The sequence below is a fragment of the Giraffa tippelskirchi genome, chromosome 8 (assembly GCF_054371585.1).
Source record: "Giraffa tippelskirchi isolate mGirTip1 chromosome 8, T2T-mGirTip1v1.2.pri, whole genome shotgun sequence".
Lineage (NCBI taxonomy): Eukaryota > Metazoa > Chordata > Mammalia > Artiodactyla > Giraffidae > Giraffa > Giraffa tippelskirchi.
The window spans coordinates 109,086,216-109,112,846 of NC_137282.1; the positions used below are offsets into that span (position 1 = coordinate 109,086,216).

General features: G+C 41.6%; 1 protein-coding gene across 3 annotated transcripts in view; it reads right to left on the minus strand.

The window, feature by feature from the left end:
- Nucleotides 1-26,631, minus strand: part of ZNF366 (zinc finger protein 366) — a 73,705-nt gene that overhangs the window by 34,845 nt on the left and 12,229 nt on the right. The window contains exon 1 of one of the 3 annotated variants that reach the window (XM_081518531.1): nt 23,072-23,561. The exons of the other annotated variants lie outside the window; for them this stretch is intronic. The gene's annotated coding sequence lies outside the window, so the exon portion shown is untranslated. Of the gene's footprint in view, nt 1-23,071; nt 23,562-26,631 lie in introns of those variants that run through there. 3 annotated transcript variants of the gene reach the window in all.

Genomic DNA, 26,631 nt, shown 5'->3' on the forward strand with positions numbered 1-26,631 from the left:
CCCTCTGCTTTATCCTGGCTCAGAATCTTTGGCCAACATGTGCCCTCTTCCTTTGACCTGGAAGATGGAATGTCCTATTACACTGAAATGAATGAATGTGGGAGGGCTCTGGAAATGCCCAAGAGGACAGCGATCACATGCCACTGAGCCCCTGAGGGAGCGTGTCACCATTCTAGCAAACAATATCCCAAGAGGGCAGGCCACCACCATTTCTCTTGCTTACTCAACAATGCCAAGTGCCCCGTGATCTCCAGGCAAATACACACTAGTGAAGTCTCTCAGTCGTGTCCGACTCTTAGCGACCCCATGGACTGTAGCCTACCAGGCTCCTCCGTCCATGGGATTTTCCAGGCAAGAGTACTGGAGTGGGGTGCCATTGCCTTCTACACACTAGCTTTGTGGAAATGCCCATCCTAATGGGCAGATGGATCTGTGACCTCATCCTTTCTTTTTATTTTTACATAGGTAGGGTTCCTGCTCTTTTTCTGCCCTCTGATGAATAATCATTCCTTTTTCCCTTATGCTTTTTAGTTCAAGATTTTCTCATTGACCTGTTTCATTGCTGATTCTTGTATTCATTCTACTCACTAAAACCATTCTTGGAAAATATATATACTTATAAAATATATAGACTCATCTCCTCATGTACTTGTACACATAGCCTATTTTGGGGAAGAAATACAGGAATCTTGTAGTATTAGTTGCCTCTCCAGAGAAAGATTGTATGGCTGGAGGAAGAGGGCTTGAAAGTCTAGCCGCTAGTCTGAGGGAACAGTTCCGTCAGAGTCTGTAGGAAGATGCTGCTCGGTTGTACAACTCCCTGCACAGAGAGGAGACTTTTAATCACATACCCTTTCAACTTATACAATTGTATACAGTGAGTAACTTAGTTATTCAAATACTTGCATTTAAAATATAAAAATGCATATTGTCTTTCAAACAGCAAATATTCAGACAAAATTAGTATTGAAATCCCTTTCCTTTTGAAAGCTAAACAATTCTCTTTATATGTTTCTCTGGACTCTGTTTTCTGCCCAACACCTTCTGATGCCTGGGCAGCAGAATAATTAGAGTCCTGGTGCCCACACTTCTACCTCTTACCTTGGACAAGTCACTGAACGTCTGAACCTGCTTACCTGTCGGCAGAGTTTACCCTGGTTTATACTTTGGGCATGAAGCTTTATGACCCAGGCTTATATCATCAAGGAAATAAGTATAAGCAACCACAAAGACCACATTAAGAAAGTCACAAATAAACTACATTCAATCACGGATAAACTACATTCAATCTTGAAAGTTCAGGTTTGGAAGAAAAGCTATGACTAACCTAGATAGCATGTTAAAAAGCAGAGACATTACTTTGCCAACAAAGGTCCGTCTAGTCAAAACTATCTATGGTTTTTCCAGTAGTCATGTATGTATGTGAGAGTTGGACCATAAAGAAGGCTGAGCGTCAAAGAATTGATGCTTTTGAACTGTGGCGTTGGAGAAGACTCTTGAGAGTCCCTGGGACTGCAAGGAGGTCCAACCAATCAATCCTAAAGGAAATCAGTCCTGAATTTTCATTGGAAGGACTGATGCTGAAGCTGAAGCTCCAATACTTTGGCCATCTGATTTGAAGAGCTGAATCATTGGAGAAGACTTTGATGCTAGGAAAGATTGAAGGTGGGAGGAGAAGAGGGTAACAGAGGATGAGACGGTTGGATGGCATCACCGTCTTGATGGACATGTGTTTGAGCAAGCTCTGGGAGTTGATGATGGACAGGGAAGTTGGTTGTGTTGCAGTCCGTAGGGTTGCAAAAAGTTGGACATGACTGAGCAATTGAACTGACGGTCTCATTTCCCCAAAAAGATAAGTCTGACTTCAGGATTCACAGTAATTACAGGATCACACTCAAATATGACTAATCCAGTTTCTCCATTCTACCCATCCCTGAGTTTTTACTTGGCTCTTTCCCCAGGACTGAGAAGGAACTCCGAGATGCTAAGGATGAGATTGTTGGATGTGGGGCAATGTCAGTTCCTCCTCCGCCCCCAGAACCTTGAGGCAGTTAACTTACAAGCTTCTTTCAGACTAAAAGTATGATTCTGTTTATGCCACTGCAAAATCATAAAATGTCAAAGCACAAAGTGTGCTCCAGCCTTCAGATAGAATTAGTCCCTCTTTCCTCTCAGTCCCTGAGTCTGTACCCACACCCTTGATGTAGCTGCCTCCCAGAGTATTGCAACAATCTGCCTCCCCACCACACTGTGATCCTGTTGAGGCCAGGACTAGTTCCCAGACTTTTCTGTGCCTTCTCTGACTTGTACAATGACTGGTACTTACTAACATTTTTAAGTGATTCATTTTCAAATTGCAATAATTTTCTAGTCTTAAAATGATTTTATTCTGTTTTTATATGTAATAATATGTAATGTAATATAGTTTAGGATTTGTTATTGCTTCAGTATGTCTCTGATTCTGGGGTTTTTCTTTATCAATTTCTCCTTTCTAATAAGTTCTCTATCATCCACCCCAAATGTTAACTTTCTGCATAGAAAAAAGGACCAAGAAGTCAGTTTGCCAACACCTAACCACCTTGACCATTCATTTTTAGGTGGTTTCTACACCATTTTGTTCATTGTTCCTTTGACATGACTGTTAGCACCTCATTTCCTTTCCATTCCCACACCTAAGAGTCTAGTTCAAGTGCCCACAACATTAGTCCAGGATTACTTTCAACAGTTTTCATCCACTTTTCTAGATCTTACTTCTCCTTTCTTCCAAATCCCTTTAATACTAATGCCAATTCCATTTTCTGAAAATTCATCATCCTAATTTTGCTTGTGGTGATGATGTGCCTGGCAAGAACACTAACCTTCCTAGACATCCTTTCAGTTAGGAGTTGCCTTGTGCCACAGTCCTGGCCAATGAGATGTAAGCAAAGGCTGCTAGGAACTTCTGAGAAAGCTTTTGCACTCCTGATGCAGAAACCTCCCGCTTTATCCTTGGCTGTCTCTTTTTTTCTGCCTGGAACATGGATATGAGGCTGGAGATGAAGCAGTCATACTGGAACAGTGAAGTGATAAGGTTAATGACAATGCCTTCCACAAAGTATGGCTGAAGGCAAGAGGGAAAGCGTCACTGTGGAACTCCTGCACGCACTTCGTGCTGTACTTCTTGTTATTTGAGAAAATAAATCCTTTACTTGCTTGAGAAAATGTATTCAGAGTTCTGTGGCTTGTAGCTAAATATATTCCCCATCTGATACACAGAGCAAATCAAGTGTAAATCTCTTTCTCTGACCTTCAAAGTCCTTTATAAGCAGGTCCAATTCAATTCTCTTTGTCTCTAAAATCCCCTCAACCCAGTGGAGACCACTCTTTCACTATCTTCTACATGGGGTAAAGTAACTCTTACCTCTTTGCCTTTGCTTAGACTGGTTGGTCATCCAGGAATATTCTTTCTATTGATCTACCTCATCTTCCAGACTGAACTTAAATTCGGCTTCTTCCTGTAACTTCTTCTGCTACTCTTATACCCAATTATCTCTCCCAAGAAGATAAATTCTATTGCATGATCTTAAGGAGGCGTGAATTAAATACGGTGTTTTTCCTTGTATTAAACTAATTATTTCATGGTTAGGTTTTGTTTTTCCAATCCGTATGTAAGCTGCCTTCAGCCCGGGATTTGTCCTCTTCTCTCTGCCGTCGTGCCCTGCATGACATAGATTGCCATGGAGGTACCCAACACAGAGTTGCTGCTGGGCTCGGATTCTCCTACTATCCACTGCTATATTTGTTTTTTAAAACAGATTTGTCTGTGGCTTTAAGAGCACATGTGAATTTAGATTGTGTTTTCTTCTGACAAAATTAATATTACCATTAGTTGCCAGTTCATAATCAGTATGAGTTAATTTGCTATGTGGAAATATTTTGCAGTAGCAAACATCACTAATTTTTTATTGTTGTGAGCATTACATTGGATTCGTATGTTGTTGGTAGCACATCTATTGGTACTGGAAATCAACCTCCAATCTCTTAAATCTGAGTTTTCGGCATGAAGAGGATGTGAGATTAAACAAGGAGAAATGGCTCCTATTTCTCCTTGTCTCAGAAGCAGCTACAGTGGCCAGTTTAAGGCGTGGCTTGGGGGAGAAACACACATCTGCTCTCAGGCTCCTGTTCTGAGCTGGAGCCAGGTGGCTGCAGGGGACACAACTGCCCAAAAGCCTCCTTGGAGGGCAGAGTTCCCCTGCTGAAGGCAAAGGAAGAAAAGAGAGAAGAGGGGAAAATGGCACAGTGGATTAGACCTCCAAGGGTTTAATTACTCGTCTAGGAAATTGAAATAATAACAAGACTCATGTCTTGGACAGTTTTGTGTCCTTCCTTAGGCATTTCAACTGTGAAAATCTAAAAGGAAATTAGTGTAGGGAGGAGTTGTCCAAATTAAAAAATGAAGGTTACTGGAACTTCTCAGTTTTTTTCATTTTTTCTTCAATGAGATATTACCACATTTATATCCTCACTTTCTTCCTCTCTGTCTCAAACACACACACACACACACACACGTACACATACTCACAGGCATTGCTATATTCTGTATGTGTCTTGTATTAATGAAATAAATGTACAGCCAGTATGGAGATCCCATAAGAAATTAAAAATAGAACTACTATACAATTCAGCAACTTCACTGCTGGGTACATATCCAAAGAAAACAAAGCTGTTATCTCAAAGAGATATCTGCACTTCCATGTTGTTGCAGCATTACTCACAATAGCCAAGGTATGAAAACAGCTTAAGTCAATCTAAAGTTATGCAATCTAAAGTTTGTAAATGTAAAGGCTTCCCTGGTGGCTCAGATGGTAAAGAATCCTCCTGCAATGCAGGAGACCTGGGTTTGATCCCTGGATCAGGAAGTTCCCCTGGAGAAGGGAACAACAACCCATTCCAGCATTCTTGCTGGAGAATTCTATGGACAGAGGAACCTAAAGGGCTACCGTCCATGGGGTCACAAATAATTGGACACAACTGAGCAACTAACCACACACAATCTAAAGTTAGCAACCCCCCATCTGCCAGCTCTCTCTTTCTCAGCCCCAGCTTTATTTTGCTCTTGAGTACTACCTGGAAAATAGTGCGTTAGAAAATATCTTGGCCATTCACCTATTTATTCTCCACCTTCCCCATTAGATCGTAAGCTTCATGAGACCAGGTACCTTGCCTATGCTTGTCACTGTTCAACCCACCTAGAAGAGTGCCTGACACGTAGTAGCTCAACACATTTGGATTATTTGGGAGGTTTTGAATATGTAGCACTCCCCCCACACACACCTAAAAAATGGAATGCCTAGCACCCTCCCTAGACCTATATTATATCAGGATCTCTGTTGAAGAACTCTGTAGGTGATTATCATGGTCATTCGAGCTTAGGAACTACCTTAAGGAGTTGCCTGAATACAGAGCCTGTACAATGAGGGTAGCATGAGTGGGCATGGGAGTGGGGTGGAGGAGGGATTCTGATGAAAGACCCCTGTGACTCGCAGTCATCCCTGCCTTTCCACCACCCACTCAGGCTCCTAGATTTGGGCTGTGGGGGTGAGGAGAAGATTCTTCTCTATGCCAAGCTGAGTTGAGGAAAGACAGCCCATAGCAGTGGCCATTCTGTGGTGCAGGTAATCCACAAAAGAAAGCATCCCTGGATAGGTTGTGCTGTACCTGGTGAGAGAGTGAGCAGAACCCTCCTAATCCCTCTTCCTGCCAGGCCTAGCCACCTTGCAAGAAGCTGGGCTGGAGAATTGCACCCATCCCCAGCCCCCCACCACAGGGATAGGTCCTCTTGGCTCTTTTAACCTGCAAAGATTGACAATGAGGAAGAGGGTACAAGATTTTTCTCCCTGCATGACTATGATACTTCTGAAAGGTTGAGTTGCGGGATTTTTTTTTTTTCACTTCTCTCTTGGAAATCACCTCCATATGCTGATTGGACCGAGGACAAGACTTCTTCTTTACACTGAGAAAGCATTTTCCGCTATATTTAGGAGACAAGTGGGACTACTATTTTCTCAGCTTCCTTAATGGATTTCAATGCCATTTGTCAAGGTTGGTTTTCTTTAAAACTCTTTTTAATTTTCTAACAACAAACAACTAGATGTAAAATCTTCCAATGTACATTGATTGATGATTCACACCTTTTGGAATATCTAGCTCATAATTTTAGAAGGAAGCAGCTGGTACTCTTGACATTTAATTCCAACAAAATGCCTCATTCAATTCCCCCCTCTCCCAGATAGGGTACACAGACTATTGGAAAATATTCAATAATACTGATCCAAATGTCCACATTAAATGTGGAAGAAAGGTAGCCTAAGCTTTTAACATCCTGAAAGCTGAGCTAATGGCATCGAAATGGCTGTTCTTAAGAAAACATGACTGTGGCAAGAAAAGGTGGCTATTTTAGTTGCTGTTGATATCTGCACGGGCGGCCTTTGAAACTAGGGTAAATACATAGGTTTTTGTTCCTGGGGCAGGTGACAGTTTTACCCAAGGGACTTTGCTGTAAATCAATGGCATAAGTATTAATAATGACAGCTATTGTTAACTGATGACTTGCTGTATGCAAGGTTTTTACATGGATTCTCTTGTTCATTCACTACTATTATTATCCCTATTATCCCTATAAGGTACTTGAGGTATAATGAGTATAAATAATTTGTCTAAGGTCACATCTTGAAAGTAGTAGTTCACAAATCACTTGTTGGCACACCTTTACTATAAAGGGTCAAAGAGTAAATTTTTTTTGGCTCTGTGAAGCCTACAGAGTCCATTGCAACTAGTCAACCCTGCTGTTGGAGCAAAAGCAGCTATAGTTGCCATGTGAACAAATGGGAGCGTCTGTATTCCAATAAAACTTTATTGGTGATATGTATATAAATGGAAGAGAGAGAGAAAGGACTATATCTCAATAAAATTGGACAAAACTATTAATGAATTAATTAAACATCACTAAATTACATTAACTTTTAAAGGCTACCATATTGTATAGTTGAAAAAAAACCTTTATTTACAAGAGCAGGTGAGGGGCTGGACTTGGCCCTGGGGCAGTAGATTGCTAACTCTTGCTCTTCGCCATGATGCTAAGCTCTCTCCTGAGGCCTTTTGCTGGACTCTCTTACTTCAATAATCCTCTTTCAGGATCATTTACATTTATGTATGAGCCATTGAGCCTACTTATACAATGACCTACTGAGCAAATAATTGTTATTTTTTAGTGAGTCGTATTCTCTTTAATGACAGCAACATTCTAAATGTTATGATAGGAAAGGGCTTCTGGAGGGGTGGGATTATAAGCCAACAAGGACCCCTCAGAGGAAAGCCTCTGGGAGCATCTTAGCTCTCAGGAGCTTGTAAGCTGGCATGATGGAAGAGGAGCTGGGTTTTGCAGCATCTGCTCTGTGCCAAGCCCTGTGCAGAGACTGTTTGTGCTCTCTATGTCTCCAGAATGTCTATAGACAGCTCCTTCCATATATCTTCAAGGAGGCCCTCAAAAACATACAAACCAGTAAGATAAAAGACCTGAAGAAGTTGGAATCCTGTATCACCTAATCCCCACATCAGTCCTTCAAGACAGTCATCATTATTCCATTTTATAGATAAGAAATAGAAGCTCAGAAGGTAAGTTACTTGCCTGAGGTCAGACAGTAAGTAAGCAGCTGGGCTGGCATTTCATAGCAGATGTGCCCAATTTCTTTGCCTGTATACCTTCTAGTTGGCCACACTGCCCCTTTGTAGTGGCCTGCGCACCTCCCCTTACTTCATAACTCAATCACTGAGTGAGTTTGGAAAGTCAGTTCAATTTGAAATTCTGTTTGCTTCTACTCTGTAAAAATGAGGGTAGGAAACCTTGGTGTATCCTACTCATTTGACATAGTTGCTAAGATAGTCAAGCAAGATAGAACATGTGAAAGATTCCAGCAAAGTGTGAAACTCTGCGAAGGTACCCTGGTGGCATGTGTCAGAGGACTGGTCAGAGCTGCAGGAAGGCAGCAACTTTCATCTCTTGCCACACTGCTAGCCACTGAAAGGGTTTCCTTGCCCCCAGGGCACCCTGGGCCACTGAATCATTCAGGTTGCCCAAGTCTGGGCAGGAATTAGCCCCCCAAAATCCCCTGAAATCAGCCCAAAGCTCAGGAACTTTGAAAAGGTTATAGAATAGTCATCCAATTTCTGTTCACACAAATTACTCTTATAAAGGCACTTGGGGAACACATGTAAACCCATGGCTGATTCATGTCAATGTATGGCAAAAACTATTACAATATTGTAAAGTAATTAGCCCCCAACTAAAATAAATAAATTTATAAAAAAATAAATAAATAAATAAAAAATAAAGGCACTTGTGCCATCACCACCCTTCCCCACATTGCCTTCCTCCTACTTCCATTCCTCTAGTTTCAAAAGGGGTTCTTTTTGAAAGAATACATATAAATCCAACCCTTTCTCCCAGACCTAACCCCTGCTCTGTTATTTCAATGACGTGATAGGGAATGTGGTATAAGATGACTTTCATGGGTCTTTGCCTCAAACCTGTGACCTTTCAAAACTCTTGGCTAAAAGTTAGACAGGATGAGATGGTTGGATGGCATCACTGACTCAATGGACGTGAGTTTGAGCAAGCTCCAGGAGATAGTGAAGGACATGGAAGCCTGTGCTGCAATCCATGGGGTTACAACGAGTTGGGCACGACTGAATGTCTGAACAATAACAACAAAAAGATAGGAACTAGAACACTGGAATAGCTTGATTATATTAGGAAAAAATTTCCATATGTCAAAAGTCACATAACATTCAAAAGGAAATGGCAAACTGGAAAAATATTTGCCACACAGGACACAGAACTAGTATTAATATCTAAGATCTTCTACAAATCAATCACAAAAGTGACTACTTAAAGTGGAAAACTGGGAAAAAACCATCAAAAAGCAATGCACAAGACCAATTCAAGAGACAAATAAAAAAAGATTTTGGCTAGTTTCAAGTAACTCCAGATATGCAATTCTTATGGAATCATCAAACTGGAAATGTTTAGATAAAACATATAGGATTATATCTGTTCTATCTGGCATATTTAAATTGTGTGTGTGCATGTGCACACACTCACATGGGTGTTTGTAATCTCTCTATAAAAACCTACACCTGTCTGAGACAATTTGGTCGACTGGAGAGAATGCTGTTGGAGACAAGGATTGGACTGAATGTCAGATTTAAAACTTATGAAAACCACATATACAAACATAGCCAAGATTTCAACTCTGAGGATTTGGACAGAGGAAGAAAGAAGCAGATATATTTAAAGAGGAAACAGTCTCCAAAACTCTTGTTTTGCAAAAATGTCTGGAATGAAGTTTACAGGGCCTGAGGCTCCATCAAAGACAAAATCATATGGGAGAAAAATCCATTCATGAAACTAACTCATCCTAACGCAAATGACATTTTATGATTAGAGACAGAAACTGGTGTGAAGGACATTTTTTAAGTCAATGCAAAAGTGTGCAGAAATAAGTGGATCTAAGTTGACTAAGAATTGTGTGACAAATTGATGAGGTGGTGAGGAAAAGTCAGTTAAGATACTGATGGGCCTGTTATGAGAATCTGAATGCTACAAGACTGACTCTAGAAGATTCTGGGTAAAGACTATTTCCTTGGAAGTGTTAGTAAAAGAAAGAGTTCTTTTAAATGCTTTTCCATGGCCTATTTTCTGTCCTTTGGAGATTTTTGACTTTGAGTGGTTGGGATAGGCTGACTCCCCCTGCCCCCTCCAATAACAGGTTGAATATATTAGATTATTAAACTTCTCTGGCTTTCTTATAAAAAGGGTACATTTGATAACATCATTTAATGGGGCACTTGAGAAATGGCCCCTTTCAAGTGCTCATCTGCATTTGTCCTGATTGAAAAACTGGTGAGACTAACTTAAGATAGAACTAAACACCTTTCCACTGAGGGTCTCACCTGGTAAGAGGTGACTCATTTGGGTCCATTTAATAATAACAAAAAATATGAGCAAAGCCACTCTAGAGTTTAGGGACTTGCCTATAATTTCAAAAACCTTTGAGTTTCAGCAACTCCATACGGATTGATGGAAAATTCAACGAAAGTGGAGAATGGTTCTGCCTTAGAACTTCTGAGGGAGAATTAAGCAAACCATAATCTAAGTGACCCTTGGTATATCTTATTCTAGAAGAAATGAGTTCTGTGCCAATCTATGTTTTCTGAACTTCATGTGAAGAGTGTGTGGGATAGTCAAAGAAGGAGAGAGCACCATGTATAGATACTTTAAAACTGAAAGATGACTCAGCTCTCTCGGCACTATCTAGGCTGCTGGCAAATGACAGGCATAATACAAAGCCCACACAGTGTGGTGGTTAGCAGAAAAACTGGAAGAAAGTCATGAAATCTGTTTAGGTAAGCTGGCTATTGATCAAGACGGATTACAAGATAAAATGAATTGGGACCAGAATTAGATTAAGGTGAGCAACTCTACACAATTTATTTTTGCTGCTATTGCTTCTAAGTCACTTCAGTCGTGTCCGACTCTGTGTGACCCCATAGACAGCAGCCCACCAGGCTCCCCCGTCCCTGGGATTCTCCAGGCAAGAACACTGGAGTGGGTTGCCATTTGCTTCTCCAATGCATGAAAGTGAAAAGTGAAAGTGAAGTCGCTCAGTCGTGTCCGACTCTTAGCGACCTTATGGACTGCAGCCTACCAGGCTCCTCTGTCCCCGGGATTTTCCAGGCAAGAGTACTGGAGTGGGTTGCCATTGCCTTCTCCAATCTATTTTTAATGACCTTTAAATAATATAATTCATTACCATTTAAAAATTTAATACTGCAATGTTTAAAGAAGAAAATGAAAATGATCAGTGATACCACAACCCAGAGTAACTGTGTTAATATTTTTGGTCTGTTTCTTTCTGGTCTTTTACTATGCATGAACACATTTTCTCTTACAATATTGATTATTTACTACATATCTCTATGCAATATGTAATTAACTCTGTGATAGACTACTTCCTACATAAATCTTGGTTGAGTTTCTATTGTTTACTTAAATTAAATTCTCTAGAAATAGAATTACCTAGTCAAAAGATATGAATTTTCAGGTCTCAACACATATCGCAAAATTGATTTCTGGGAAGGTCAACCTAATTTATTCTTAAATTATCCACTTCTTTAAGTGTATCTTTTTCCCTTTTATGGAACCTTTCATTTTTCACTTGAAATTAAATAAGCTCCTAAACTTGGCTCAACATTGTAATAGGAATAAAAAACAAATCTAGGTTTATTGAGAGAACTGTGACTTTGTAGTGACATACTGAGATAATTCTCAACTTTCTCAAAAACTTTCATATCCATTATTACATTTAGTCCGCACAAAAAATCCCTGAGGTGAAAATTAATTTTAGAATGTTTTAGGCATGAAAGAGTATTTCAGGCATTATCTTGTTCAGATTTTATTAATGTTTCCATCTGACAGAGGCATAGGGAGGATGTGAGAGTTTTCAAGTTCTAGAGTCTAAGTGTTTGGCATCTCAGTCCATATATTAGCTTCCCACTGGATGAAGGAACTCTGTGCTGGTCCCTTTCAGGCTTTGTGTCACTCCTAATTTCCTCCTCCCTCTTCATTGTTTTATCAGTGTTATTAGGAACTATACCATTCAATCTCTCCTGGTTATAGGGATTGGAAATCTGGACTGAGACTCATAAGCAGAGACAGAGCGATCTGTAAAGAAGCACTTCATCAATGATGTGGATGATGACCTAGAAAAGTACCCCCAAGAGTATGTTGATGTCAGTGACCCAACAGACCTGAGAAAGTCAGGTCTGAACTTGTGGTGAACTTAATAAACCAAAGTGATTAAGAGAAATAGTGAAAACAAGTTTAGAACTCCAGGCTCAATATATTTTAGTACCAGGCTATTCTGACCATGAGGACTGCCGAATGCTGGAGTATGCTAAGACTCAGAGGAAATTGTTTTCACTAGGAATTCTCACCTGCTCAATGAACTAGGTACAATAGGTGAGTTCTGTCAACAGACAGGATGAATCCTTGAGAACTGTCAAGGCTCCATCTACCCCAAAGACTGGACATTCTTTGCAGATTATCATCTGCTTAATGCGCTGTGGATTACAATATGTTGCATAGAAGTTAAAACAGCACTCTGCTGATGCCTAATGGTTTATCACAGCCTCTGGTCAGTTGTTGCTTCATTTTCTCCCAGGGCTTCCCTGGTGGCTTAGCTGGTAAAGAATCCGCCTGCAATGCATGAGACCTCGGTTCGATCCCTGTGCTGGGAAGATCCCCTGGAGAAGGGAACTAGGGCTACCCACTCCAGTGTTCTGCCCTGGAGAATTCCATGGACTATATAGTCCATGAGGTTGCAGAGTCAGACACAACTGAGCAACTTTCACTTTCTTTCACTTCTCTCCCAGGGTCAAATTTATTTTATTCTAAAACGTCTCCATAGCATTTCCATTTATTTTGTATATGTAATTTAAAATTTTGAGAAGCCACTTCTTAAAATGCCTGACATTTAAGAAAATCTGGCCCTGTATTGCCAAGTATCACATGTGTAGAAAGTAGCACGGTTCAGCCTGTTGAATGTGCCAGATTTTCCTTAAAATTAACATTCATGCCATATGTTGGTACCCTAAAATCAATACTACTTTGACTGATGAAAATGCAAAAACAAAACATTCTCAGACTGAGTTCTTTTCTCTTTCTTTGTAGACACTGTTTTATGTAGGCATTAGCAATGGTATTCTTTGGGAGTGAAAATGAGTGCCTCCTCTGTAATGCTTGGTGACAGGTCAAACACCCAAAGTGTGGAAGCCAGAAGAGCCAGCTTATAAGGCAACGGAACCTAAAGCATTGGCCCTACAAGATGGCCCTGTGTTCTCAATCTACTATTCAGCTCCGGACAATGCCTTGGAGGAAACTTGGAGGTAGTTTCCTCATTCTCCTCATCCACCATGGTGGTGGAACCTCATCCACCATCATGATGTTCAGGAGGGCAAGGTGGAGAGGAGGGGGCTGGAAATCTCTCACTGAACATAGAGAGGGCATTACACCAGAAATTTATACAGTGCCCTGGCAACCCAGGGTGACAAGTGATCTATACTCACACATTCCCTTGTGGGTCCCAGCTGCCAGGCCTCATGACCTGTGAGGTCACATTCCCTCTGAGTTGCTCCTCTGACCCTATCTACCCCTGCAGCAGATAGTCTCCATGATGCCAGCCAGAAGTAAATCTTTATGTCTATGGTTTGAGCATCTGCACTGTTGTGGGTTTGCAATGTACTTTGTCTATGTGTTTATATCACTGTGCTCCCTGGACCCCTCTGTGGCTAGGGCAGAGTGTGGGGCTGTCCCTGACACACAGAGGGCACAAGCTTTGCTTATAAATATTGACCCTAAACCTGTCCCAAAGGGGAGGACAAGAGGGCAAGGTTATATTACCACTAAAACCACCAGACATATTTAAACTATGATGAGAATTTTGTGCCTGGGGCTTTGTTCTGCTGCTGCTGCTGCTGCTGCTGCTGCTGCTGCTGCTGCTGCTGCTGCTAAGTCGCGTCAGTCGTGTCCGACTCTGTGCGACCCCATAGACGGCAGCCCACCAGGCTCCCCCGTCCCTGGGATTCTCCAGGCAAGAACACTGGAGTGGGTTGCCATTTCCTCCTCCAGTGCATGAAAGTGAAAAGTGAAAGTGAAGTCGCTCAGTCGTGTCCGACTCTTCGTGACCCCATGGGCTACAGCCTACTAGGCTCCTCCGTCCATGGGGTTTCCCAGGCAAGAGTACTGGAGTGGGGTGCCATTGCCTTCTCTGTTGTTCTGCTACAGTGTTAAATAAAAATGGTGCACTCTTGAAGTTGAAGCAGGCATGTACATCTGTACCATGAAGGATATACAGTATTTAAGGGGAACGTTTGAAAATCCTACCAGTAGGAGAACCTAAAAAACGTCTGGAAACCTCTTTTTAAAAAAATTTTATTATGGAAATACTCAAACTATAAGAATAGTAAAATGAATCTCCACGTCTCACACCAAGTTTCATTTATGACGAAGCTTATTTCATCTATACCCACCCACTCCCCTACCTCACAACTAGGATGATTTTCAAGCATATCCACAGCAACGTATTGTTCCATCTATACCTATTTTAGGACATATCTCAAACATAAGCACTTTTCTCTTTAAACTTAGTTATAATACTGTATGTAATATCTTCAAAAATCAATAGTTTCCTTAATCATTAAATATCCAGTCAATATTCAAATTTCTCTAGAAAATCCAACTTTTTGGCTTTGGAGTGAAAGACAGGTTTTTGAAATTTTGTCAATTTACTAGTAAGGTAGCCAATTTTCCATCTCTGAGATGTCATAGAAGAGTTTGGAAGGTTGAAAGGAAAGATCTCTTTGGGAGCTGTGATAATGAATATAAACAGAAGAAAAAACTATTTGGACTTCCTTAACATGGAGTCAATGACTGTTAAGACTGAAGAGGCTGTTGCACATTATCCAGCCCCACCACACTTCCTTATTGTAAACTGAGTGAGGCACAGAGGAGTAAACTGACTTCCTCAAATTCACACCACTAATTAATGATGAAGTACTCACTTCATGGGAAATAGATGGGGAAACAGTGGAAACAGTGTCAGACTTTATTTTGGGGGGCTCCAGAATCACTGCTGATGGTGACTGCAGCCATGAAATTAAAAGACGCTTACTCCTTGAAAGGAAAGTTATGACCAACCTAGACAACATATTAAAAAGCAGAGACATTACTTTGCCAACAAAGGTCCGTCTAGTCAAGGCTATCGTTTTTCCAGTGGTCGTGTATGGATGTGAGAGTTGGACGGTGAAGAAAGCTGAGCCCTGAAGAATTGATGCTTTTGAACTGTGGTGTTGGAGAAGACTCTTAAGAGTCTCTTGGACTGCAAGGAGATCCAACTAGTCCATCCTAAAGAAGATTAGTCCTGAGTGTTCATCGCAAGGACTGATGTTGAAGCTGAAACTCCAACACTTTGGCCACCTCATGTGAAGAGTTGACTCATTGGAAAAGATCCTGATGCTGGGAAGGATTGGGGGCAGGAGGAGAAGGGGACGACAGAGGATGAGATGGTTGGATGGCATCACCGACTCAATGGACATGAGTTTGGGTAAACTCTGGGAGTTGGTGATGGACAGGGAGGCCTGGCGTGCTGCGATTCATGGGGTCACAGAGTCGGACATGACTGAGCAACTGAACTGAATTGATTCAATTTTAAAATCTTAGAGGCTCTATTTAAGATACCACTTATTTTGTTTTTTAAAATTGTTATAGAAGGACCTCTACGTCTAGGTCTTTGTGTGTGGATTTAAGGTCTGTGTGGCTACTTTGATGGTTTAGAGCTGTGCTGTCCAGTTAAGTGATCATCAGCTACATGTGGCTTTTGAGCACATGAAATATGACTAATCTGATTTGGGACTTGCTGTACATGTAAAATACACACTGAATTTCAAAAATTCAATGAATAAAAGGTAAAATATCTCATTAATAATTATTCTGTTGATTAATGTTGAAACTTTTTTATTTATTGGGTTATAAAAAATATTGTTCAAATTAAGTTCATCTGTTTCTTTTTTACTTTCTTAACATGGCTACTAAAAAATATAAATTACTTCTTGGCTCACATTCTATTACATTTCTATTGGACAACACTAGTTCAGAGATTATCTTTTCAATGCTGGATTCCATCAGTTCATTATGCAACCAGGCCCTGTGGCTGGAGAGACTTGGGAGAGGTCATCTATCCCACTGGTCTCTTAGCACTAAGGCTGGAAGCTAACCAAACCATCCAACAATAAATCTTATTCTTAAATATTTGTAGAACAATAAATCTCTTAACTTCCCATGGCTTGGTCTAACATAAGTGAGTTCTACAAGTAATAAATCTTATTCTTAAATATTTGTAGAACAATAAATCTCTTAACTTCCCATGGCTTGGTCTAACATAAGTGAGTTCTACAAGTAAGAGAGTCTTACATCTACTTGTACGAGTATTGTAAACAAAGCACTAGGAATTATTCTTGAACTTTCCCTCCATCAACCTTCATGACTGATCTAAAAGTAAGTTCTACTTTCCAAATACCTCTCAGATCTCTACGTTTATCCTCATCGTGACCTCTACAAGCACCTGCCTGGTCCAAGCAACTACCATCTCACCTGAGCCACTGCGTTTACCTCATAGTTGGTCTTCCACACCGTTCTTGCTCCACCTTCGAAATCCATTCTCCACGTAGCCGTGCAGTGAGCTTCTCAATGAGCACATATGACCATGTCGCTCCCCTTCTCAAAGGCCTCCAGTGCTTCCCATTTATTTCAGGATAAAATGCAAAGTCTGAACATGACCTTCAAGCTCAGCACGGTCTGATCCATTTCTTCAGCAGCACCTTGCCCATGTTCCCTAAGCTCTCTGCATTTTACTCATATTGGTCTTCTCTCAGTTCCTCATCCCTACCATACTCCCCTCCCTTCAGAACCTCTGTACACGCAGTTCCCATCGGCTGTAACACTCTTCCTCTCCCTCCACCCACTGTCCTCCGATAGATATCCATTTATTCAGATCCAGCTCAGTGTCCTTTCCTCAGCACTTCCTGACCAGGGCAGGTATACTAATGTCAACACGCAGCACAGATCAGAGTGGTCATTTTCATTTGTTTGTGATTATTCACTTAATGTCTAACTCCCTTTGTAAACTCTTTGCTCCATAATGGTGGTGAGCCCATTAGTTCACATTCACTATTGTATCCCACTATAGTGCCTGGCACATAACAGGCCCTCAATTAATGGGAAGGATAAAGGAAGGAAGGTGAGGTGGTTGTACCAATAAGAACCCTGTCTCTTCTTTCTTTACTAGAGCGGAAAGGGAACACCCCTCATCACCGTTCCTTCACAGTTCATTAACATGCTCCTGGACAGACCACCTGAGTACCCCTAAGGGTTAAGTCACTTCAGTCATGTCCACCTCTTTGCAACCCCATGGACTGTAGCCTGCCAGGCTCCTCTGTCTATGGGATTCTCCAGGCAAGAATACTGGAGTGGGTTGCCATTTCCTTCTCCAGGGGGTCTTCCTGACCCAGGGATTGAACCCATATCTCTTATGTCTCCTGCCTTGGCAGGCAGGTTCTTTACCACTAGCACCACCTCAGAAGCCACCCCAGCTATGGGTTAGCAAATTCTATGAGCTCTATTTTCAGTGTCCATCCAGAAGGCAACCACTTTTCACCACCTCCACTACCTGTACTATGGTCCAAGCCATGAGTTTCTTCCAAGATCTTTGACCTTTACTTTGAAACAGATGAAAATTACCTTCTAATAGAACCACTCTTAACTCTCCTCCTTCACCCTTGGCTCCTCAAAGCCTACTGAACACGATAGTCAAACTGATTCTATTAAAATGGAAGTCAGATCTTTTCACTCCCCTGCCTAAAACTCTCCAACAATCTTCGGTTTTAAAGTCTGAGCTCATCCTGTAGCCTGCAAGGTTCTCCATGATGTCGTTACCCCTCTGAACTCATACCCCACCACACTCTCCCTTTCTTACTCCACTCTAAGCCTAATGACCTCTGGTTGTTTCTTGCACACACCAGGCATTCTCCCACCTCAAAACCTTTGCACCTGCTGCCCTGTTTCCCTAGAAGCTCTTCCTCTGGATACCTACATGATTCTCTCTTTGCTTCCTTCCAGTTTCTGTTCAATATCACCTTTTCAATGAGGTCACCCTAATTCTGATCCCTCCACCCCACATTCCCTATTCTCTCTCCTTCCCTGTTTTATTTTTCTCCATATCTTCTAACATATTATATAACTTATTTTATTCATTGTCCAATTCTCTCTACTAGAATGCAGACTCCATGAGGGCAGGAATGTTTGTCTTTTGTTTCCTGTTATACCCCCAGTGCCTAAAACAGTGTTTGTCAGGAGGTTGTTGTATTAGGAGGGCCAGCTTGGCTCTATCTTGGAGCTATTTCAGGAGACTTGAGGTTCCCTAAGCCCAGGTCAGCTGCTCACTCTCCCAGGTCAGTTCTGGTAACCGTTTGTGAGGCCAAGGAAGCAATCTGGCTCCAGGGAACATCTAAATAGCTCCTCCCCATGTCCTCCCACCTCCCCCTCCTCCATCCCCACCGCACACAAATATACCACACAGCCCTCTCCCTTTCCAAGGACACAACTCAGGCTATTTCTAAAACTGAGATTCTGATCCAAAACAGTAGCCAACACATAGTGTATCTCCATGTGCACAGGAAAAGACAGGAGACCTCTGAGCAATTTCCTGGCCCCATATTTTTCCATGCCAGTAAATGAAGCCTTCTTTAGCTCGGGGAATCTCTCTCTGAACCAAACCAATGCCTTAATGGCGCATTCCATTCCTTACTGCCTGGGCTTGTTTCTTTGTTCTTTTATTTTCCATTTTAAGTGATGGATGCCTGGATCCCTTCTGTCATCAAAACTTTGACAACCAGCTCTCCCGGGTGTTAACTACTAGTTAGGGTACACATAATGCTAATGGAGAGTTTCTTTCCTAAATAGGCATTTATTTAATAATACATAATACTTAAATTGCTCTCTCTGCCTTCAAAGAGTTTTGCCAACTTTACACTTCATTAAGCTGAGCAGCATTTGGGTTCCTGTTTTATGACTGAGAACCGAGCAAAGTTAAACAATTTGCCTAAGGCTACAACTAGCTGTGCTTTGGACAAAGTACTTTGTCTTTTTTTAATGGATAAGGAAAATATAACCAATTAAAAAGTGTAGTTATTTAACAACTGTCATGATCAGTAAATTAGTCTTGAGTTCTTTCTGTGTGTTTTTTAAGACCATATTTGGGGTTCTTCCTTGGCTATACTCACGCCTCCTTGTCTCCAGACACCACTTCACATTCCTCTTCTCCTTCCTCGCCCACTCCTACCCTTCCTCCTCTTCCTCGCTTTTATTCCCTCCTGGCTCTTGGATAATTTAGCTTTTAGGAGGAACCAGCTCCACCTCTAATCCTTATCCCTGTTCCTCTGGGACCTACTCTCAGGTGATAAACATATTATTGTTAATGGATTAATAAGGGTTTAAGTCAAGTTTCTATGGATGGAGAAAACCAAAGAATAAATTGTATAATATCTTCTCGGCTTATCAGTTTTAGTGGTGCATAATTTAAAACATTTTAAATGCAAACAATTATGGATAGGTTATGGAGCAGAATGCAAAACCTAGGACAGGTTAAAGTCTGAAATTCTACCAATGGCAGATCACTTAGGATTTCCTTTCCAGATTTTTCTCTCCCATTAGCAGTACTTGGGTTAGAAAACTCTGAGAAGAATTGATATAACATGGCACTTCCTCTGAGCTCTCTGGAGATGAAATATCAGGATTGATTTTCTAAGGGCTAGTAGAATCAGTCTTGTTATTTTATTGTTCCTTTGAGCAAGTAATTTTTTTTTAAGACTGTCTTGAAGGTAATGAAGATAAGTTGGGGCATCTTTTCCTCTGAATCTTGAATATCCACCAGGCAGCAGCTTTATTAAGCTAAGGGCAGAGTGGACTTTTTCTCATCACTCAACAAATAAAAGCAGTAAGCAAAGAAACCTATGATACTTGAGACTATGATTAAAAAGAAAAATCTGGGACATGTGTTCAAAGATAAATTTCTATTACATAATAATTTCACACTGAATGTGTTGAAGACCTTAAAAGAGAATAGAAATACGTGAAACAAAGGCTAAGCCACAATGACTTGGATTTGGCTTTAACATGTCCACAGGTGTACACGCCCTCAAGCCCCTAGGATACTTAAGCTCATGGCAGCATTTGGAGAAAAGGTACAGCAGCATGTATGTAACAAGAGTAAAGAGCTGAGGGCACAGAGTCAGAACCCCAGCTCCCTCACCTACTAACTTTCCTAGGCCTCTCTTTTCTCAGTTGTAACAACAGGATAATCACACTTCATTTATCAAATATTTCTAGCTCTTCTCCTGAGCACATAGTCAGATTGCACTTCCCTACTCCCTTTACATGTAGACACGGCCACATGACTAGCTTTGGTCAACAAAGTGTGAGCACAAGTGACATGGGTCATTTCCTTGTGGAATCTTTGAGACTCAGTCCACGATTCCCATAATTTTCTTTTCCTTCACCATAGCAACCTGAAACATTTCCAGTATAGCCGTTCTGTCAGCCCAGGTCCTAAAGTTAACACTACCTAGGTCAGAGCCATTTTTGATTCACGTAATGAATATGTAATGGAGGGGCGAGATAAATCCTTGTTTTCTTTCTTTCTTTAAGCCAAGGCGATTTAGAGTTTGCTTGTCATTGAAGCATTACCTAGTCTATCCAGACTAATACACTACTTCATCGATCTGGGGAAAGATTAAAAACAGACACCTAATAGTAATATTCATGGCACATAGCAAGTGCTAAATAAAAGCTACTTCTTTCCTTTCTTATTAAATTTCTCTGCTTTGTGATCCTTCTCAGCTCTTCCTTAGCAGCCCTGAGATGGTTGTTTCCAGCTTGAGAAGAATGAAAATAAACTTTAAGACTTCTTAAAGCATTCCCTCATACCCTTTAAGAAAACGAGAGAGCCCTTGAGAGGTGCAGAGTTGGGAATATGGGAAGAGAAGCTCCTCTCTGAAATTTATAAATGAGAAAGGAGCTGTGTGTCTTATCAAGGAAATCAGCCATAAAGTAAAACCAATGAACTCTGAAAACTTCCCACCGCAGAGAATGCTCTACCTGACAGCAACATGCTGCTGTGAAGGAGTTGGCGTCAAGGGCACAGACCTTTTGTAGGGATTTGGTTCTGACTTTTCTGTAACAGGCTTTCAGTACTAGAGCGAGGTCAGGGCCTTGATCTACTTAGTACCTGCTTTTCTGATATTTTGGGGAGAATGACGAAGATGATCAGACCTCAAACTTTTAGCTTTTTCCTCACTGGCTTCTTAAGAGGTCTCTCCCTTCCTTTGCCTGATCCAGGCTGTGACTTCATGAGTCTGAGAGGAGAAGCCAATGGGCACTGCTGCTCATTTAGTCAAATCAGTTCAGTTCAGTTGCTCAGTCATGTCTGACTCTTTGCTACCCCATGGACTGCAGCACACCAGGCTTCCCTGCTCATCACCAACTCCCAGAGCTTGCTCAAACTCACTTAGACTTAATCATTAACAACTCGTTGATTTATGTCATCAATCTTGTACTTTTTTAGGGTGTTTGACTCCACATTGGAAGAGAAAAGTTCCTACTAAATTTACTCTAGTAAATTTAGCCTTTGAGACCTATTCAGAGGGTAAATCATAAGTGATCCATTTAGAAGGCATTCATTAGGGCTGTGGTTCTCTAAACTGTTGAAATTCTTGAGAATAGAAGAAGGAAAGAGGAAGGGAGTATATATGAGACAGAGCTGAATAAGACCTCCACCTCTGGAGTCACTTCCAGAAATTAGAGGCAAGCAAGATACCTCTATTTCAGAACCTTCAGTGAGAGATGAGATATGCAGAAAAATAGGAAATGTGATGAAGGGGAACATTCATTCAGAAGATTTCTATTAAGCATCTGTGGAAGGAGAGGTACTGTGCTGGGCACAGTCATAGTCCTGACTTTCTCAAGGGGAGCTGTTTTGTGAGGCTTCACTGCAGAACTCTAACATCCCTGCCCTCCCCCAACCACTAAATGCCAGTAGTACCGCCTGGTCATTGTGATAACCAAAAGGCACCCTCCCTGCTTCCAGATGCCTGGGGGTAGGGGTGGTAATGGAATGTACTGTCCCTAGTTGAGAACTACTGAACCTGAGTAACATAGTTGCTGACAGTGCTACATTAGAAACCTCTCCAAGGGGCAGAAAGGACCCCAGTGAAGGCAGAAGGAACCAAAGAGAAGCCCACCCTGAGACCTCCTTCCTCCCCCTGAGATGACACTTTCTGTCTACATCTTACCCTGTTTTATGGACCCAAAGGTCCAAATGAGGCAGGACTAGGTTTGAGGTGCTGGTAGTTCTGAAGAGACTTTCAATTTAACTGGAGTTTGGGGAATGAATAGAATTATTAGAAGAAAGAGGAAGAAGCAATAAAAGGTGCAAATTGGTTAGAAAGAACCCCTAGACATCCCCTGATACTAAACCAGTTGGCTATTAGATGTCGATGGGGCCCTTTAGAGCTAGCCCACAGCCCCATGGGAGAGCTTAGAGGGCTGAAGGCACCTCACACTGGAGTTCATGTTGCATGGCACCTCAGGGGTCTGGCATATACTTTTGTCAGCTCACAACCCTCTTCCTCATTTTTAGGTTGCATTCATTGGAGGAAGGGGGAGGATGAAGAGAGAAAGTGAAACTAACATTTACGGAGCATGCAGTATGATCAGATAAAGTGCTAGGAACGTTCCAATCTTCTATGTCACAGCGAGGCTGAGTGAGGTAGAAGGAGCTAAACGAGGAAGATAGGCAGCCGGGGGGTTGAATTCTATGTCTTTCATTTACCAACTGTGAGCAGTTAATCTCTGAGCCTCAGGTCTCTCATATGGAAGCAAAACAAACAAACAAGAAAGAAAACCACCTCACAAGGTTAATTCTGAGATTTCATAAAATAAGACATATAAAACACTGGACCAAAAACAAAACAAAAAAACCACTCAATAAATGATAACTATACTAGTATTTTTTGGTTTCCTAACAACACTGGTAAGAAGAGATGCTCATGGTGGTAAAGAGGAAGGAGAAAGACGTGAAATAAGATTAGGGCTAGAAGTTTAGAAAAATGATAACACAAATCAGTAATTCTCATTCTAAGTTCCTTTTTTTTAACTCCAGGCCTTTTCATCTGGACCTTCTGAGGGAAAATTTCAGCAATTGCTCCAGACCTGAAATGGGCCTCAGAGAGCCCTGGTTGTGCCCTGGCCAAACAATTGGGATGGTGGGGAGGGGTTTCTGGGTTAAGCGTTACGGACGGAGACACCACGGAGAGCATGCAGAGGAGCGCAGCCTGCTGGAGGGGAGACAGCATAACTCACCCTACTGGGATGGCTGACGAAACCCGGTGTCTTAAGAAGGAGGTGTGCTGGAGGTCTGGGGATCTTCTACTTGAATACTTTGAAGAACCGACACGTGGAATTTGTTTTATGTGGTCCCAGTGAGTAGAAATAGGGTCAATAGATGGAGGTGAAAGGGAAGATATTCACCTCCATTCAGTATAACCTTCAATTTACTGCAAACGTCTGGAAAGCTCAAACTGGGTTTTATTCATGTAGCGTCCATAGCACCAGCATAGAGCCTTGCCCACATGGGACAGCCAAGGGTGAGTAGCTGCTAGGATTATTATTGCCTGGCCTTGGGACAAGCACCCAATTCGGAAACGCCGATTGTCTCTGCACTGGCCCATATGCCTGACACCTTCATTAGAAACAACTATGTCAGCCAGCAGTGACACTCGGGGTGGCCCATTTTTAAAAGTCTAGTGAGGGCTTCTTTTCTCCTGCCGTCAACACCTCATTTTGCAAACACTGAAAAAAAGAAAAACAGAAAAACTTTCTATCTGGCTCAAAGGTTGTTTATGGAATAAAGCTAAATAACTATCCATGGGATGATCTGGAAGTGAAATTTTAAGCTAGATAAACATTGAGCCTGCTATGAAAGGTCATTCTAACTTCCTTTGACCCTCTCATAACTGTGATCCTCAGCATTTTGGTTTGTGGCAAGAAAGCAATGCTTTTCTCCTCCCATCTAGATGGTCTACTGGTCTTGTTTCCTCTTATAGTTTTTGATGAGGAATAAAGCCTATACTTGACATGAGCTCCAAGCCCAGACTTTTCCTGCCTGATCCATTAAATGCATATTTTGATGAATCTAATGCATAAAATTGATAGATTTGTAAAGGCTACCGGACCAGAAGATATAGAAACCTCATCATCTCTCTATGTCCAGTTCACTGAAGCAAATACTCTCAAAGGCAGCATCTGCATAAAAACCCTGCCTATAACTAAAGAGATGTAGAGGAGGAGTTATATGAATCTAGATTGCCCTTGCTGTCTGTGCCACGTTTTCACTTATTCATTAATTCATCCCCAAAACAGTCTATCAAGTTCCAACTATGTAACAAAAACAGTGCCAAGTGGTGCTACAACAACAACCACACTTGCTGAATGTTCTTATGGAGCAAGAATGTGTGATCACATGTATTAACTCATGTGACCTCACAGCATCCTGTGAGGTAGGCTTTACGCTTTCCCCCACTTTGCCAGTAAGGAAACTGGTACACAAATAGGTTAAGCAGATTGCTCAAGGTCACACAGGTTAGAAATGAAGGAACCAGGAGTCTTTGGGGAGATAGTTGTTAGACAAAGGAAGAGATTAAACAGTAATAACTACTTCTAGACACTTTCTATCTAGACTTCTATCAAATGTACAAACGTGCTACAGGGAGCAGTTTTAGAGTGGAAAATTTCATTTCTACCAGAAGACCTATATTATTCAAAGTACCTCCATGTAATTTATTGGAAAACCCCAGCTTTGGTTTACAGACAGTGGTTTCCAGGTTTCTCAGCATGATTCCCTTTGTAAATTTCATAAATTCCATAACTAACTAACTAAACTCATTTTGCAAATCCCCAGTAAAAATACAAAATAACCAAAAGCTATTTTTCATTCAGTAACATTTTATATTAATTTATATTTTGCTCAGATCATGAACTCCTTATTGCCAAATACAGACTGAAACTGAAGAAACTGGACAAAACCACTGGACCATTCAGGTACGACCTAAATCAAATCCCTTATGACTATACAGTGGAGTGAGAAAGAGATTTAAGGGACTAGATCTGATAGACAGAGTGCCTGATGAACTATGGACGGAGGTTCGTGACATTGTACAGGAGACAGGAATCAAGACCATCCCCAAGAAAAAGAAATGCAAAAAAAGCAAAACAGCTGTCTGAGGAGGCCTTACAAATAGCTGTGAAAAGAAGGGAAGTGAAAAGCAAAGGAGAAAAGGAAAGATATTCCCATCTGAATGCAGAGTTCCAAAGAATAGCAAGGAGAGATAAGAAAGCCTTCCTCAGTGATCAATGCAAAGAAATGGAGGAAAACAATAGAATGGGAGAGATTAGAGATCTCTTCAAGAAAATTAGAGATACCAAGGGAACATTTTATGCAAAGATGGGCTCAATAAAGGACAGAAATGGTAGGAACCTAACCCACTCCAGTATTCTTGCCTGGAGAACCCCGTGGACAGAAGGGCCTGGTGGGCTGCTGTCCATGGGGTCGCACAGAGTCGGACACTACTGAAGCAACTTAGCATAACAGAAGCAGAAGATATTAAGAACAGGTGGCAAGAATACACAGAATAACTGTACAAAATGATCTTCATGACCCAGATAATCATGATGGTGTGATCACTCACCTAGAGGCAGACATCCTGGAATGCGAAGTCAAGTGGGACTCAGGAAGCATCACTACAAACAAAGCTAGTGGAGGTGATGGAATTCCAGTTGAGCTATTTCAGATCCTGAAAGATGATGCTGTGAAAGTGCTGCACTCAATGTGCCAGCAAATTTGGAAAACTCAGCAGTGGCCACAGGACTGGAAAAGGTCAGTTTTCATTCCAATCCCAAAGAAAGGCAATTCCAAAGAATGCTCAAACTACCGCACAATTGCACTCATCTCACACGCTAGTAAAGTAATGCTTAAAATTCTCCAAGCCAGGCTTCAGCAATATGTGAACCGTGAACTTCCAGATGTTCAAGCTGGTTTTAGAAAAGGCAGAGGAACCAGAGATCAAATTGCCAACGTCTGAGAGCTGGACGGTGAAGAAAGCTGAATGCCAAAGAATTGATGCTTTTGAACTGTGGTGTTGGAGAAGATTCTTGGGAGTCCCTTGGACTGCAAGGAGATCCAATCAATCCATCTTAAAAGAGATCAATCCTGGGTGTTCATTGGAAGGACTGATGTTGAAGCTGAAACTCCAATACTTTGGCCACCTCATGCGAAGAGTTGACTCATTGGAAAAGACCCTAATGCTGGGTAGGATTGGGAGCAGGAGGAGAAGGGGACGACAGAGGATGAGATGGTTGGATGGCATCACTGACTCGATGACCATGGGTTTGGGTAGACTCCGGGAGTTGGTGATGGACAGGGAGGCCTGGCGTGCTGCAATTCATGGGGTCGCAAAGAGTCGGACACGACTGAGCGACTGAACTGAGCTGATGGATCATCGAAAAAGCAAGAGAGTTTCAGAAAAACAGCTATTTCTGCTTTATTGACTATTCCAAAGCCTTTGACTACGTGGATCACAAAAAAGTGTGAAAATTCTGAAAGAGATGGGAATACCAGGCCACCTGACCTGCCTCTTGAGAAATCTGTATTCAGGTCAGGAAGCAACAGTTAGAACTGGACATGGAACAACAGACTGGTTCCAAATAGGAAAAGGAGTACGTCAAGGCTGTATATTGTCACCCTACTTATTTAACTTATATGCAGGGTACATCATGAGAAACGCTGGGCTGGAAGAAGCACAAGCTGGAATCAAGATTGCTGGGAGAAATATCAATAACCTCAGATATGCAGATTACACCACCCT